Genomic DNA, 18,035 nt, shown 5'->3' with positions numbered 1-18,035 from the left:
ATGGAGACGTGTCGTCTTCAGCGATGAGAGTCGCTTCTGCCTTGGTGCCAATGATGGTCGTATGCGTGTTTGGCGCCGTGCAGGTGAGCGCCACAATCAGGACTGCATACGACCGAGGCACACAGGGCCAACACCCGGCATCATGGTGTGGGGAGCGATCTCCTACACTGGCCGTACACCTCTGGTGATCGTCGAGGGGACACTGAATAGTGCACGGTACATCCAAACCGTCATCGAACCCATCGTTCTACCATTGCTAGACCGGCAAGGGAACTTGCTGTTCCAACAGGACATTGCACGTCCCCATGTATCCCGTGCCAGCCAACGTGCTCTAGAAGGTGTAAGTCAACTACCCTGTCCAGCAAGATCTTCGGATCTGTCCCCCATTGAGCATGTTTGGGACTGGATGAAGCGTCGTCTCACGCGGTCTGCACGTCCAGCACGAACGCTGGTCCAACTGAGGCGCCAGGTAGAAATGGCATGGCAAGCCGTTCCACAGGACTACATCCAGCATCTCTACGATCGTCTCCATGAGAGAATAGCAGCCTGCATTGCTGCGAAAGGTGGATATACACTGTACTAGTGCCGACATTGTGCATGCTCTGTTGCCTGTGTCTATGTGCCTGTGGTTCTGTCAGTGTGATCATGTGATGTATCTGACCCCAGGAATGTGTCAATAAAGTTTCCCCTTCCTGGGACAATGAATTCACGGTGTTCTTATTTCAATTTCCAGGAGTGTACTTTTATAGTAATTCTAACAATCTACAACCAATGTTTGTCAAGTAAAATCTCCGTCCAAAAGTAACAGTAACAGAAGTGCGTACTTAAGTGTGGTTAAAGAGTTGTTAAGTTCCTGTACTTGAAAGAAGTGAAATGATCGTGTGGCATTGATGGCCGTCCGGGGAATTTCGGCCGCCGTGTGCAAGCCTGTTTCAGGTGGCGCTGCTAGTCGACAGATGATATTTCAACCGATCTCTGTATCAAAAATCTACAGATACCAGTTTTTGAATACTGGTTCCTATTTTGATCGGAACTGGGGTTAGAATCTTCCTACAAGTCGGCCAGGGTCCTGAAGACGGCGTAATATAACGCCGAAACTGGTAGCTCAATAAAATTACATTTTTGAAATTACACCGCCGAAAGCTTTTTGATTTGGCATTCAGAACGTATGCGGTATCTGATCAAAGGTATATGGATATATGGATACCTATTAGTGGACATTAACGTATTGTGTGTCCATCCTACCCCAATACGATGGTCTGAACTCTTGGCAGACCAGTCCAGTTTAGGAATGTTACTGACCATAAACTTTAACCTACAGACCCTTCACCTCTATGGGGGCTTGAACTAAGGAGCAGGCCAATCCATTTCAAGAATGTTGTTGACCATAAACTGTGATCCAGAGACCCTCGCCATTATGATGGTTTGAATTCTGGGCAGACAAATCCATTTCAAGAATATCATTGGCCACAAAATGTAACCCAGACTTACGTGACGTGTCTGGTGGACGTGGCGAAGTCTCAGCAGCTTTCCAAGCGTGTCCCACTACAAAAAGAGACAGTAAAATAAAATTATAAGCTCGTTTTCAATCACAGATTCGTACTGCCTATGGAAATAAGAGTTCTGTGTTAGGAGGCACAAGATTATACACCAATTAATTAAAAATCCACGAATTTAATATGCTTATTTATTCATCAAAAGTAAGTATCCCAAGCCAACTGAAATCCCCGATAGCGTGCCTGAGTAACTGAATGATGGCGGGGGCAAATTAATTTTCGTGGTCACCAATCATTTGATCCCAAAATACACAAGATGGCGCAAATTTGTAGAAATTCCAGTGGCTGTTAGTTTCAAATTCAAGCCAAGGCAACGGCTCCGCGGAGGGACACCAACCCTCCCTGCTGTCAGAGAGATGGCTTCACCCCCAGAACCGCCAACTTCCGCGAGGACGGACCGAATTGCTTCTCTCCAGAAAGCCTAAGCGGCCATCGGCATGTCTGCCCCCTGTTAACATGGCTACAGACCACTTTTACCTTCGGAGGAACCTCATAGTTCTGTAGTGTCCAAGGTAAAAAAACTGTTCAGAGACGTCCTTTCGACGTGCTGTGTACGTGTTGGCTCCCACGACCTTGGAAGCAAACATGGACAGTCTCGTTCACATTAAACCGAGACGTTCGCTGCATAATGCTAGTAGCGATTTGCATCGCAAGGGATTAGCTTCGCGGTATCTACAACGCTAGACCGGTACTCTTTCTCGTGCTTCCCCTGTCTGCGTGTTCGCAACTCATGATTAGTCACGGCTCATTAGTTTCACTCTTTCTTCTAAGTTCTCAAGGTTTTTCTCTGATTTTCTGATCAGTACTCTCTCTAGAGACTAAACATGTGATCATTATTTTTAATGTGTTTCTGGGTCTTTTCGTGTACATTTGGCTTCATCCACAGCGAATGTGCAAATCTCCTTATAGTGCACACTCGTGGGCTGGCAAATTCACACTTTACATAATGAGACTGCCCCGCATTTCTGTGTTTCGCTACGAATGTATGAGGTTCAAATATTATTCTCCTTCTGTTATAGGTCTGTAACCTCCTCCTGTTCCTTTCATTCATCAATTTATTTATCTATCTCGGTAACAGAGTACCCAACAATAGATTGTACCTGCTCCACGGTCCAGATAAGATTATCGTCATCAGTGTTCTGCCAAAAGGTAGGTTTTCACAGGGTAGTTCTCCAGGCTGTCCGGTCTTCTGCCATTCTCTTTACGTCCGCATAATTTCCTCTTCCCTTTATGTCGTCTATCATCTTGTAACTCCTTCTTCCTCTCAGTCTTCCCCCACAAACCAGTCCTTCCAAAGCATCTGATAACAAGCAGTCCCATCTCAACGAAAGTCCCAACCAGTTCTTTTTCCTTTCTCTTATAACCTTCAGCCGACATCTTCTCTCACCAACTTCTTCATTACTCATTACTCACTCTTTCCATCCAGCTTATCCTCTCCATTCTCCTCCACATTCACATCTCAAATGCTTCTAAACTTTTTTATCCTCTCGTTTCAGCGTCCACCTTTCTGCCCCATATAGTGCCACACTCCAAACAAAACATTTGCCTAGACTTTTCCTTAGACCTTTACCTAATTATGCCTCATAACATTTTCCTATTTCTGTTGAGTCTCCTTCGCTATGGCAATTCGAGTTTTCGTCTCCTGGTGATATCTCAAGTCTTTAGGTATTGTGCTTCCAAGATATTCAAATGCACTTACTTGGCTAATGGTAGCCTGTCCTTTTTTAATACTGAACAATTTGCGTCTTGTACTGATGACCATACTCTTTGTTTTTGCTGTGTTTATTTGCATCACATATTCGACACAAGCTTCATTCATGCTCTTCACTGTCCGCTCACTTTCTGCCACTAATACCATATCATCAGCAAATCTTATACATTCTATTCTCTTTCCAACATTACATATTCCTCTTTTCTCATATAAGCCTAAGATTATGAGAGTACAGAAATTTAATGGTAGGGGAAACAGTGGCAAGCAGAACTCTTTTATTTCTTGCTGTTAAATTCCGCCGAGTTCCTAAACCATCGACAAAAGTATTGTCTTCCAAGATACTGCCTACGGCTTTAAACAGGAGGAACTGTCATGCTGTTGCAAATAGTCATCACCTCCGAACTGTTTCTCTACTATATGCAGTACACTATTTTGTAAGAATGTTCATATCCTTCCGCATTTAGACTTTACTTAAGCGCAGCAAAGGATCCAACCCCCTAACTACGAAGCAAACACGCACACCATAATACCACCTCCTGAGTACTTCTCTGCTGACGCTACACGCGACGGCAAGTAACGTTCTCCAGACATTCGCCAAACTCAAACCCATCCATTTCCCCAAGGTACAACACGATTCATCACTCTAAATAACTCGTTTCGCTCATCCACTGACCTGTGGCGTCACTCTTTGCACCATTGCTTAGCACTGACTACAGAATTGTGCTGTAAAATAAAATTCCAACAGCTGTTATTTGGAATATTATTTCACAGTTCATCGACCAGGAGCAGTAGCGCACTACGCAGCTGCAAGATGGAGTTACGTTTACAAAAAAAAAATGGTTCAAATGGCTCTGAGCACTATGTGACTTAACAGCTAAGGCCTTCAGTCCCCTAGAACTTAGAACTACTCAAACCTAACTAACCTAAGGACATCACACACATCCAAGCCCGAGGCAGGATTCGAACCTGCGACCGTAGCGGTCGTGCGGTTCCAGACTGAAGCGCCTAGAACCGTTCGGCCACACGGGCCGGCTAGTTACGTTTACAGAAATGTGTGACTTATGAGAAGCTGGTCGACAACTGTACCCCATTATTTTGAAGTCCTTACGCACGACTCTGCAAACTGCACTGCTGATGGCACTTTGGATTCCAGGAGTGATTCCTTTCGCTGATTTCACGTGATTTTTTATAACCCGCCTCCACAATGCTCTGCGGTCTCTGTCCGTTAGTACCAGAGATCTTCCTGACCTCGGTTTATGTGTGGTTTCCACTTCATAACCCTTCACCAACAGTCAACTTTGGCAGCTTTAGAAGGGTTTAAATCTGCCTGGTGTATTTGTTAGTCTGCTGACATCCAATGACTAGGCCACGTTCGGAACCACTGAGCTCTCCTCGACGACCCAATCTGCTGTTACTTTTCCTCTACTGGCAACATAACATTCTCCGCCTCCTTTTATACTGGTGGGTCCTGCTCTCTTGACATCTAGCAGTCAATTCCGCACAACACAGGGGCGTTCCGTCCCTTTTGATCAGCTAATGCAGACATAGATCGGGTTGGTCTGCTCCATCCTCCTCATCACTACACCGAGTCTACGCTGGCAGCATCCTTTATTGTGTAGCAGCTAGCCAGAAACACCTGCTCGCTTCCACTGCCGTGCAGTATGGCTGGTGCAGAGGAGGTAACGAGGCTTCGCAGCAAACTCCGGCGCTCCCACTCTGGCAGCGCGCTAATATAAATGCCGTCGCCGACTTGTAAACGCTGCCGGTTCTATAAATTCGCCCATCGCCATGCAGTCGCCGCCTACTCGGATCATGCCGGTTTCGCCCACCACCACCTGCAGCTCACGGCTTCTCCGAGGAGGCTGCAGTCTTTACGCCGTCGTTTCAGGTGCTACAAGTGACATCACAAACAGCTGAATTGAACACATTTTCAGTCAGATATCTATATTAGTAAACGGATAATCCCGTTCACTGCACTGAATCCCACTTGCAAGTTGCCGGTCTAACGGTTGCCAGGGGCAAAAATTTGTTGTTCTGTATTTCATAAATTTATTGACGGCATTTAAAAACTTAGTCCTGTTACCATCTCCTCATTAAGAGGTACAGACTTATGCTCTAACCTAATACTCTCAGTCTCACCTAATTTTATTTGACAACATTTCATTGATGTTCTTCTACTTCTTTTAATGTACATCTTAACTCTCTTTTCTCCATTCAACTGGTCGTAAGTGATTTGCCGTCTCTGACTCAATTACAATGTCAACGGTAGATCTTAATTATTATTCGGGTAGACAAGTATTAACAGTTACAAACTGTATTTATATCTCGAGGCAGCGTAACTAACAACGCGCAAATTGCCCAGACTATATTCATCCATTTTTGGAGATTGAGAGCACTTTGGGACCTCCAGCAGTCTGTAGACAAAATTTCATACCTTTTTCGGAACTTTCTCTCACTGACACCTCCCATAAAATAATGAAAGGAGAAAAGATTTAGCGTTTACTATATTTTCGCTGTTCATACAGTAAAACTTCGGCATTAGGCATGACGTTTTAATTTGTTACTTCTTTCTCACTAATCACGTTTCCAATGCATTTTGCTTGCATATATACCTACATTTCTGAATTTACGAGGGCTACTTTTTTAACCTCAGATTGGTCATGAAATGCAAACCAAAAATGTTTTCTTTGAAACATTTACGTACATTTTCTAGCTACGTCTCTACACAGTTGTCGCTCTGACTTAGAGTACCAGCTTTCCACTTTTAGTGCATCATTTCCTAACGTAATTCGCTCAGTCTCAACTAATTTTATTCGACAACATTTCATTAAACATGTGATTTCCGTCAATTCCCTACGACGGTCTCAGCTTGTGTCTGTGCCAAAACGCTCTCTTCATAGACAGCACTTCATTTGAGCACAGATTAAAATCAGAGGAAGCCAAGTCCGGGCTATATGGTGGGTGATCAAACATTTTCCATAGAGAATGATGCAGGAGCGTCTTCTTTGCACCTGCAGCGTCGAGCAGAGAACTGTCCTGAAGAAGGAAGCGTATAACAGTTGAGTTATGTGGACTGCATGAAATCAGGCGAAACTTCCTAGCATGCACGTCACACGTGGAAAGAGGTACTGTTTCTATATATGGGCCATTGTCAACTTTTAGTGCATCATTTCCTAACGTAATTCGCTCAGTCTCAACTAATTTTATTCGACTACATTTCATTAAACTTCTTCTACTTCTTTTAATGTTCGTTTCAACTCTCTTTTCTCCATTCATCTGGTTCTAAGTGCTTTGCCGTCTCTGACACAATTACAATGTCATCGGCAGATCTTAAAAATTATACTACTAGCGATAAATCACCGGTAACAGTAATGCCCTCAAAATATCGAGCACATTCGTCCGGAGGGACCTTAAGTGGAATGACGACATGCACTATGTGATCAAAAGTATCCGGACATGCGCAAAAACATACGATTTTCAATTTAGGTGCATTTTGCTGCCACCTACTGCAAGGTACTCCATATCAATGACCTCAGTAGTCATTAGATATCGTGAGGGACCAGAATGGGGCGTTCCGCGGAACTCACGGACTTCGAAGGTGGTCATGTGATAGGGTGTCACTTACGTCATACATCTGTACATGAGATTTACACACTCCTAAACATCCCTAGGTCCACTGTTTCCGATGTGATAGTGAACTGGAAACGAGAAGGGACACGTGCAGCACAAAAGCGTACATGCCGATCTCGTCTGTTGACTGACAGAGACAGCTGACAGGCGAAGAGGGTCGTAATGCATGTTAGGCAGACATCTATCCAGACCATCACACAGGAATTCCAAACTGCATCAAGATCCACTGCAAGTACTATGACAGGCGGGAGATGAGAAAACTTGGATTTCATGGTCGAGTGGCTGCTCATAAGCCACACATCGCGCAGGTAAATGCCAAACCGACGCCTCGCTTCGTGTAAAGAGCATAGACACTGGACGACTGAACAGTGGATAAACGTTGTGTGGATTGGCGAATCATGGTACACAATGTGGCGATCCAATGGCAGAGTGTGGGTGTGCCGAATGCCCGGTGAACGTTATCTGCCAGCGTGTGTAGTGCCAACAGTAAAATTCGGAGGCGGGGGTGCTATGGTGTGGGCGTCTCTCTCATTGACCTCTTGTTTTGCATGGCACCATCACAGCATAGGCCTACATTGATGTTTTAAGCACCTTCTTGCTTCCCAGTGTTGAAGAGCAATTCGGGGATGGCGATTGCATCTTTCAACACGATAGAGCACCTGTCCATAATGCACAGGGCGGAGTCGTTACACACATCCAAGCCCGAGGCAGGATTCGAACCTGCGACAGTAGCAGCACGAAATTACAAAGAATTTGGCATTATGTGCCTACTTTTCAGTATGACGTTCCATCCTTTCCTGTCTGGATGCATACTCTGATCGGTTGTGAAGGATATATTCTCTCCTGGAGCCATCTTGCCCAAAACTGTTGTCACTAGTTTCCTATATCCTGGGTATGGCACATGGACGGAGTTGATATCCAAGCTGGTGTTCTATCGGGGACAGATCTGGGGATCTCGCTGGCCAGCGGCTACCTCAACATCACAGTTTATAGAGAGTTGTGTAATGTGTGGAGAAGCGTTGTCCTGTTGAAAAATGACACCATGATACTTTCGCAAAAGAGGTAAAGCATGAGGACGCAGGCTATCAGTGATGTATCAATATGCCATCAGAGTTCCCTAAGTCGCTACCAGCCGTGAACTGAAGGCACACCTGGTGGCTCCCCAGAGCGTGACGTCACGAGTAACAGCACACGGAAGAATGGGACCCCTCCAGGGTACTGCAGAACCGCGTTTCAGGCTGAACACAACAGAACGCCATCCATCATCACCCCATGCTGCCCCTCCACTCCAAACGCAGACGTTGTGTTGTTGTGTTAATTCCAGCCTTCACGTGGGTTGGTAATTATCCAGTCCCGTTGTTGATAGTCCCCAACCAATGGTGCAGAATGCCACAGTATATTGCAGGAAGTCCATTACTTGTTCTCGGTGGTTACGCGCATATGTGAAGGTGCACAATACGACAAGCCTTCCCCGTAGATAGGTGGTCGACTGGAGCCTTGATGGCGACTATGCCTGCCCTCTGGTCCCCCATACAGTCCCAAATGCCCCCCCCCCCCCCTTCACATCCGAATGCCGCGCAAGACGATGCGACCACCCACCCACCCACAATGTAGCCGCTTCCATGCGCTGTCTCACACGAGTTCAAGGCACCTCCATGTCCTTCATAACTATCTCTCAACATCTGACCCTGTTCGCACCCCTTATACCCTTTACCAGGCCTGTTAACAACACAAAACACGAAGAACACTAACGCAGTCTGGTGGCCTTTCAACCTGTTCAAAATGGTTCAAATGACTCTCTAAGCACTATGGGAATCAACATCTCAGGTCATCACTCCCCTAGAACTACTTAAACCTAACTAACCTAAGGACATCACACACATCCATGCCCGAGGCAGGATTTGAACCCGCGACCGTAGCAGCATCGTGGTTCCGGACTGAAGCACCTAGAACCACTCGGCCACAGCAGCCGGCTCTTTCGACCTGTCATAGAGAACTAAAACAACAATCGTTTACACATCCACAGATACGTAAACGAAGTTACATCAACATCTAACCTTATCGTCTGCCTGCTTCATTTTTTTCGTCAGAGAATGTGCAATCAGTAGTTGCATCAGAACTCGGGCGCTTCGAAGAATGCCACTTTAACCTCTCTCCCATACAGGAGAAAGTATTTATAACCGTGTGCTGGACCGGGACTCGAATCCCGACCCTTGCCTTTTGCGAGGAATCCTCTTACGGATTGCGCTGCCCACGACAGCGCACACTCCTCGCTGGCGAGTGAAAGATTCATTCTGGGAACTTTCCCAAGAGTGCTGGAGTAGTCCCGGAATTGACCCGCGCGGAAGGCCATGCCCTGTGGAGTCGTTAGAGGAGGCGGCTGATTGCGATCGTGAGCGGCGGAAAGCAAAGGCCGTGGAATTAGCGGCTCCTGTCGGGACCAGCGAAGGGGTAGTGTCCTCAAGTGAGGCAATCCCTCTACCGGCAGTCACGACTGTGCAGGCGTTCCGCGTTGATTTTCTATTAGCGCACACTTTGTTCCGCGCGTGCAGAGCTGTAGTGTGTCTCCTGTGAATTATTACCTCGGATCCTTCTGGCCTCACGATGTTTCTGAAACAAGGCACTGCCAGATAGACATAATATATTGTTATTTGAAAATAGTGGATACTCCTTTTACGGCACTGGGAGATATTGGCTAGAATTGTGATAAAACATTTTTACTTTTTTTTAATTTATGTTATTTCTCCTTCCCATTTCTGTATGTTTCATTCCATCTTATAATTAGTCTTGTGTTTATGAACGAACACATGTTCTCTCCGGCGTATAAGGACATAAAATAGACAGCTTTCCCTCTCAAAATGATTCTTCCGTTATCACAGTATTAAACACACCGACATATTACGCCTTTGTGATTGCAGAAATTTCCTTAAAATTTATTAGGACGTAGTGAAAACTTCTCGATGACAAGGACTGAACTTTGTAATGCTATATTCGTCTGCCAATGCGGCTTTTGATGATACTATCAACCCAACCCCTTCTTCAGTCATCAAGCGACTATTCGCAAGGAGCGGAATTTAAAAGTATATATCTACTACTTCCGGCCATAGTAACATGTCTGTCGAAATTTTCTTAAATCCCTTCAGGCGAGCGCTAGGGAGGTTCAGTCCGCATCTCGTGGTCGTGCGGTGTCGTTCTCGCTTCCCGCGCCCGGTTTCCCGGTTTCCCTTCCCGGCGGGGTCAGGGATTTTCTCTGCCTCGTGATGACTGGACGTTGTGTGATGTCCTTAGGTTAGTTAGGTTTAAGTACTTCTACGTTCTAGGGGACTGATGACCATAGCTGTTAAGTCCCATAGTGCTCAGAGCCATTTGAACCATTTTTTTTTAAATAATGTTCCATTACAATTTCGACTTCCAATGTCCTGCTCCACACTTTATTATTGTTTTATTTCTTGTCTGATTCCTGGTCCGGTACACTGCCGCTCTTCCGCACACAACATGAAAAATTGGTTATGATGCGTCAAAGAATGGTCCTAACTGCTCATTTGCTCATTTGCATCTCCTATTATAACAGGTACCGTTTACCCCCCCCCCCCCCCCCCCCCCCTCTTTCGGAAGGATGCCAATATTTTAACATGTGGCCGTTTTTACGCCTTCTCCTCTGGTACCTTCTACGTGGAGAATGAGTATGTGCGATTAACCAGAAAGTAAAGATGAGGGAATTTTGTCCATGAAAATATTTCAAAGTGTGAAAAATCGATAATTTGCTTAATGTCGTAGTTCAAAATTTAATATTTCTCGGAAACTTATCACTTTGACGTAATAACAAGCCGTTTTGCAGTATCGCTGCAGAACAATTTAGTAAAGCAGAAAGCAGATCAAAGGCAGTCCAAAAACAAATTTAGCTGTGTCTATCCCCTTCCTTCCTATAAGAAAAAGGAGAAGCAAAAAATTGGTTCAAATGGCTCTGAGCATTATAGAACTTAGGTTCTTTGGTCATCAGTCCGCTAGAACTTAGAACTACTTAAACTTAATTAACGTAAGGACATCACACACATCCATGCCGGAGGCAGGATTCGAACATGCGTCTCCTAGCGGTCGCGCGGTTCCAAACTGAAGTGCCTAGAACCGCTCGGCCACAACGGCCGGAAAAAAGGAGAAGCAACATATGAGCTGTGACGTCGCAGATACGCAAATTACTGCTGCATTTATCCATCAAAATATTTAAGCTAAATTCACTTAAGATAGAGAATGAAAATTATTGAGATAGCTGTGAAACGTTTGTACAAAATCCACGGTAGTTTAGATTGCGATAGCACTGTACTAGCGATGTGAAAGCTGCAGAGCGCTTCGGGACAAACCTATACGTCGTACTGCAATCGCATGACTTTTGAAGTCAATCTACAGTGGTGATAAAAATTTCGTTCTGTGCATCTGAATGCTCACTCCACGCATATGCCTACTTTATGTACAAGTTCATAGAATTTTTGAAAATTTTATACGCATTCGCCGGCCAGGGTGGCCGAGCGGTTCTAAGCGCTACAGTCCGGAACCGCGTGACCGCTACGGTCGCAGGTTCGAATCCTGCCTCGGGCATGGATGTGTGTGATACCCTTAGTTTAGTTAGCTTTACGTAGGTGTAAGTTCTACGGGACTGATTAGACCTCAGAAGTTAAGTCTCATAGTGCTCAGAGCCATTATACGTATTCACCGTACTGCCACGGTAGCCACTGCAGCAAGGTTAGTCGCCGTTGTCGGCAATGGAGGCTGTCTGGCAGAGCGAACGGCGCGGCGGTGGTGCAGGTCAGAGCGGCCAAATAAGTGTGTCCGGAAGACGGAGCGGCCCGAGACAATGCTGGCCCAGATTGCGTGCAGAGGACGGGCAGGGTAGGGCAGGGCGCGGCCCGTTGCGGTACTCTACTGGGACTCCTCGACCCGCCGCAACGATACTCGCAGCGTCTGCCTAGCGGGCCGCTCTCACCTCTCCTGACAAGTGCCGGCGACACCCGAGGTCTGCTCAGCTGATCGCTGGGTGCTGCCCGTGAAGGGGCTCCTCGTGAACAGAATTGCGACTTCTCAATCTGTTCCTGGACTATGGCAAATGAAACTTTTTTTAAAAAGCAAATTTATTAAAATAAAGTACGAGGTTGGGTCAAATCAAAACCTTGTTGTTGTTGTGGTCTTCAGTTCTGAAACTGGTTTGATGCAGCTCTCCATGCTACTCCATCCTGTGCAAGCTTCTTCATCTCCCAGTACCTACTGCACCCTACATCCTTCTGAATCTGCTTAGTATATTCATCTCTTGATCTCCCTCTTCGATTTTTACCCTCCACGCTGCGCTCCAATACTAAATTGGTGATCCCTCTATGTCTCAGAACATGTCCTAACAACCGATCGCTTCTTCTAGTCAAGTTGTGCCACAAGCTCCTCTTCTCCCCAATTCTATTCAATACCTCCTCATTAGCTATGTGATCTACCCATGTAATCTCCAGCATTCTTTTGTAGCACCACATTTCGAAAGCTTCTATTCTCTTCTTGTCCAAACTATTTATCGTTTATATTCCACTTCCATGCATGGCTACACTAGGTACAAATACTTTCAGAAACGACTTCCTGACACTTAAATCTGTACTCAATCTTAACAAATTTCTCTTCGTCAGAAACGCTTTCCTTGCCATTGCCAGTCTACATTTTATATCCTCTCTACTTCGACCATCATCAGTTATTTTGCTCCCCAAATAGCAAAACTCCTTTACTACTTTAAGTGTCTCATTTCCTAATCTAATTCCCTCAGCATCACCAAACTTAATTTGACTACAATCCATTATCCTCGTTTTGCTTTTGTTGATGTTCATCTTACATGCTCCTTTCAAGACACTGTCCATTCCGTTCAACTGCTCTTCCAAGTCCTTTGCTGTCTCTGACAGAATTACAATGTCTTCGGCGAACCTCAAAGTTTTTATTTCTTCTCCATGGATTTTAATACCTACTCCGAACTTTTCTTTTGTTTCCTTTACTGTTTGCTCAATATACAGATTGAATAACATAGGAGAGAGGCTACAAACCTGTCTCACTCTCTTCCCAACCGCTGCTTCCCTTTCATGTCCCTCGACTCTTATAACTGCCATCTGGTTTCTGTACAAATTGTAAATAGCCTTTCGCTCCCTGTATTTTGCCCCTGCCACCTTTAGAATTTGAAAGAGAGTATTCCAGCCAACACTGTCAAAAGCTTTCTCTAAGTCTACAAATGCTAGAAACGTAGATTTGCCTTTGCTTAATCTTTCTTCTAAGATAAGTCGTAGGGTCAGTAGTGCCTCAAGTGTTCCAAAATTTCTACGGAATCCAAACTGACGTTCCCCGAGGTCGGCTTCTATCAGTTTTTCCATTCGTCTGTAAAGAATTCGTGTTAGTATTTTGCAGCTGTGACTTATTAAACTGATAGTTCGGTAATTTTCACATCTGTCAACACCTACTTTCTTTGGGATTGGAATTATCATATTCTTCTTGAAGTCTGAGGGTATTTTGCATGTCTCATACATCTTGCTCACCAGATGGTAGAGTTTTGTCAGGACTGGTTCTCCCAAGGCTGTCAGTAGTTCTAATGGAATGCTGTCAACACCGGGGACCTTGTTTCGACTCAGGTCTTTCAGTGCTCTGTCAAACTCTTCACGCAGTATCATATCTCCCAATTCATCTTCATCTACATCCTCTTCCATTTCCATAATATTGTCTTCAAGTACATCGCCCTTGTATAGACCCTCTATATACTCCATGCACCTTTCTGCTTTGCCTTCTTTGCTTAGAACTGTGTTCCCATCAATGGTCTTGATATTCATGTAAGTGGTTCTTGTTTCTCCAAAGGTTCTTTAATTTAATTCCAAACCTTAAATTTGTTATAACAAATCGAAATTTCGAGCCGGGTTTGTAGGTGGCATCATAGTGCAGGTGCACACTAGAGAGCCTGTATACAGAGAGAGAGGCCATAGGTGAAGTTGCCCGTGATTGGTTGATTAGCTTTGGCAGAAAAATGGCGCCAAACGTCTCTCGCGCTTCCTATGTTCGCCTTGCTTTTGATTTGAATTGAAGTTCAGAGTACTTTTTGGAAACGATTAAAAGGTGTTTGAATTATTGAGAGACTTGTTACGCGTTGTGCATGCTTATTCGATTTAGCTGTATATCGTTTTAGTACGTAATTAGCGTTTGCGATCTTATATACGAGTTGAATTAATGAAGCGTTTTGTGATGAAGTCGGTAGGCCTACATGTTTGAAGTAAACATGTTAGTAATTGTACAGTATTGTTTTTGACATCTGCAATTCGTTCGTAAACGATGCCAGGTTGTGCTGCATATGGTTGTTCCAATAGAGGCAAAGGTGGATTTCGCATGTTAGCATTTCCACGCAATGAAGAAAGACGAAAGCAGTGGGCAGTCGCAGTCAACAGGGCTGACATAAATCAAACAGGAGCCTTGTGGAAACCAACCAAGTACTCTTATCTATGCGAAGCAAGTCGTTTTTGCTTTTTACTTCATATAAAACGACTTGCAATATACGTAGTTAAATTTGAAAATAGACCTGTAAATTGGCTGTCTGAAAATAATTATAACACACTATTCTTACAAACAAAGGCATTTAACGAATGATTTCGCCGTATTGTCTTGTGCTTTTGACTCGGTTAGTGTGTACTCCACTACTCCACTATTGGCCATTCAAAAGTCCCGTCCGTAGTTCGGCAGAAAAATGGCCGCCATATCGTCTGGTTGGCCAGTCTCTCCCTATACAGGCTCTCTAGGTGCACATATACCGTCGCAGAATCCGTATAAAGATGGCCGCCCCACTTGCGACTTGCACCAGGGAAGAACAGAGTTCTGTTATTCGGTTTTTGCGTAGTGAAGGTGTGAAACCTATTGAAATTCATCGAAGAATGAAGGTTCAGTATGGTGATGCATGTTTGTCACAGCAGCAAGTCTACGAATGGAGTGGGAAGTTCGCAAATGGTGTGACTTCAGTGGAAGATGCTCCTCATCCAGGTCAGTCACAACGAGTTGTGACCACAGAACATTGCAGCAATTCAAGCCATAGCGAAGGAAAACCGCCGAATGACACTGAATTACATTGCAGCTTGTTTACAGATTAGTTCAAAAATGGTTCAAATGGCTCTGAGCACTATAGGACTTAACTTCTGAGGTCATCAGTCCTCTAGAATTTAGAACTACTTAAACCTAACTAACCTAAGGACATCACACACATCCATGCCCGAGGCTTACAGATTAGTCATGGGTGAGCAGACCTCATTGTGCATGATGTGATCCAGTTTCACAAAGTGTCTGCAAGATGGGTGCCACGGCAGCTGACTACTGAAATGAGAGAACGATGCGTTGTTTGCTCGTGAAGAACTTCTTCGGCGCTTTGAACGAGAAGGCAATGACTTCGTTGTAAGAATCGTTACTGGGGACAAAACGTGGGTTCACTTCCACCAACCTGAAACGAAGAGAACGAGTAACCCACACTTTGACCTAAATGCTTTCCATATGTTTGGACCACTCAAAGACGCAATGGGAGGAAAGAAGTTCTGTTCTGGTGAAGAGGTACGCCACACGGTGCACGAGTGTTTGCGCGGACTACCAAAAGAATGTTTTTCTAAATGAATTTCTGCACTTCGTAAGCGCTGGATGACTTGCATTGAGCGTGGGGGAGATTATGTTGAAAAGTGATACAGCTTTGTACCACTTCTGCACAATAAATAATATTTTAAAAAATATTTAAGGTTTTCATTTGACTCACCCTCTTACGAATGAAAATGGAAATCCTGCTACGTACATGTAGTGGTAACTTTCAAGAGCAACATTACTCAATGTAACCCCGTTCAGCAGAAATGACCGCCTCCAATCTCCTCTTGAAGCGACCGCACTGACTCTTTGAAACAGCGCTCTCCATATTCGCGAATGCTGCTTCGGTAGCGGTGCGCAGAAATGCGACATTAGGGAGCCTCTTCCTATTGGTGACTCTTTCGACTACGCTCCAAACACCGTAGTCGAGGGGGTTCAAATCCGAGCTATTCGGGGACCAGAATTCCTTTGACCAGAACATTTCAACGTTATCGGTGAGCCAGTTTTGGAATAACTGGCTCGTGTGAGCCGGTACACCGTCCTGTTTGAAAGACACATTGTTTCCCCGAGGCCTTAGTTACCATCCACGATTTCACGACATTCGTCAAAACTTGCAGATAAACCTCTTTTCTGAAAGCTTTTCCCTTTTCAAAGAAATGGGGCTGCATGATATCACTCTCACTGGACACAACAACTACGACGTGACCCCAGACTTCTCTGAAGTATTATACTTGGCCACAATATCGTGAAAACAACTGATCTCGGCCCGCCGCTGTGGCCGAGCGGTTCTAGGCGCTTCAGTCAGGAACCGCGCTACTGCTACGGTCGCAGGTTCGAATCCTGCCCCGGACATGCATATGTGTGATGGTCTTAGGTTAGTTGGGTTTACGAAGTTCTGATGATCTCAGATGTTAAGTCCCATTGTGCTTAGAGCCCTTTGATGCCTTCGAACTGATCTCGGGTACCCGAGGAATCGAAATACACTCCTGCAAATGGAAAAAAGAACACATTGACACCGGTGTGTCAGACCCACCATACTTGCTCCGGACACTGCGAGAGGGCTGTACAAGCAATGATCACACGCACGTCACAGCGGACACACCAGGAACCGCGGTGTTGGCCGTCGAATGGCGCTAGCTGCGCAGCATTTGTGCACCGCCGCCGTCAGTGTCAGCCAGTTTGCCGTGGCATACGGAGCTCCATCGCAGTCTTTAACACTGGTAGCATGCCGCGACAACGTGGACGTGAACCGTATGTGCAGTTGACGGACTTTGAGCGAGGGCGTATCGTGGGCATGCGGGAGGCCGGGTGGACGTACCGCCGAATTGCTCAACACGTGGGGCGTGAGGTCTCCACAGTACATTCATGTTGTCGCCAGTGGTCGGCGGAAGGTGCACGTGCCCGTCGACCTGGGACCGGACCGCAGCGACGCACGGATGCACGCCAAGACCGTAGGATCCTACGCAGTGCCCTAGGGGCCCGCACCGCCACTTCCCAGCAAATTAGGGACACTGTTGCTCCTGGGGTATCGGCGAGGACCATTCGCAACCGTCTCCATGAAGCTGGGCTACGGTCCCGCACACCGTTAGGCCGTCTTCCGCTCACGCCCCAACATCGTGCAGCCAACCTCCAGTGATGTCGCGACAGGCGTGAATGGAGGGACGAATGGAGACGTGTCGTCTTCAGCGATGAGAGTCGCTTCTGCCTTGGTGCCAATGATGGTCGTATGCTTGTTTGGCGCCGTGCAGGTGAGCGCCACAATCAGGACTGCATACGACCGAGGCACACAGGGCCAACACCCGGCATCATGGTGTGGGGAGCCATCTCCTACACTGGCCGTACACCTCTGGTGATCGTCGAGGGGACACTGAATAGTGCACGGTACATCCAAACCGTCATCGAACCCACCGTTCTACCATTCCTAGACCGGCAAGGGAACTTGCTGTTCCAACAGGACAATGCATGTCCGCATGTATCCCGTGCCACCCAACGTGCTCTAGAAGGTGTAAGTCAACTACCCTGGCCAGCAAGATCTCCGGATCTGTCCCCCATTGGATGAAGCGTCGTCTCACGCGGTCTGCACGTCCAGCACGAACGCTGGTCCAACTGAGGCGCCAGGTGGAAATGGCATGGCAAGCCGTTCCACAGGACTACATCCAGCATCTCTACGATCGTCTCCATGGGAGAATAGCAGCCTGCATTGCTGCGAAAGGTGGATATACACTGTACTAGTGCCGACATTGTGCATGCTCTGTTGCCTGTGTCTATGTGCCTGTGGTTCTGTCAGTGTGATCATGTGATGTATCTGACCCCAGGAATGTGTCAATAAAGTTTCCCGTTCCTGGGACAATGAATTCACGGTGTTCTTATTTCAATTTCCAGGAGTGTATTTCAGTGGGCGAGCGCGAAGACTCGACAATCGCGGCTCTTCGTTTGTACCCCACACTTGTCCGTAACATCTGTGCTATTTTGAGGTTCTGACTATTTACCAGATGCCTATGGCTTTCAAGAACGCCAATCGCGACCTCTGGCGG

The 18,035-nt window shown here is 46.0% G+C and overlaps 1 protein-coding gene across 1 annotated transcript in view; it reads left to right on the top strand.

The window, feature by feature from the left end:
- Positions 1 to 18,035, top strand: part of LOC126355751 (mitogen-activated protein kinase kinase kinase 11-like) — a 403,455-nt gene that overhangs the window by 294,672 nt on the left and 90,748 nt on the right. The gene's annotated exons all lie outside the window — the stretch shown is intronic.

Source organism: Schistocerca gregaria, chromosome 3 (genome assembly GCF_023897955.1).
Source record: "Schistocerca gregaria isolate iqSchGreg1 chromosome 3, iqSchGreg1.2, whole genome shotgun sequence".
NCBI lineage: Eukaryota > Metazoa > Arthropoda > Insecta > Orthoptera > Acrididae > Schistocerca > Schistocerca gregaria.
Note: the sequence above shows the minus strand (reverse complement) of the source record. Positions and strands in the feature narration are given on the sequence as shown.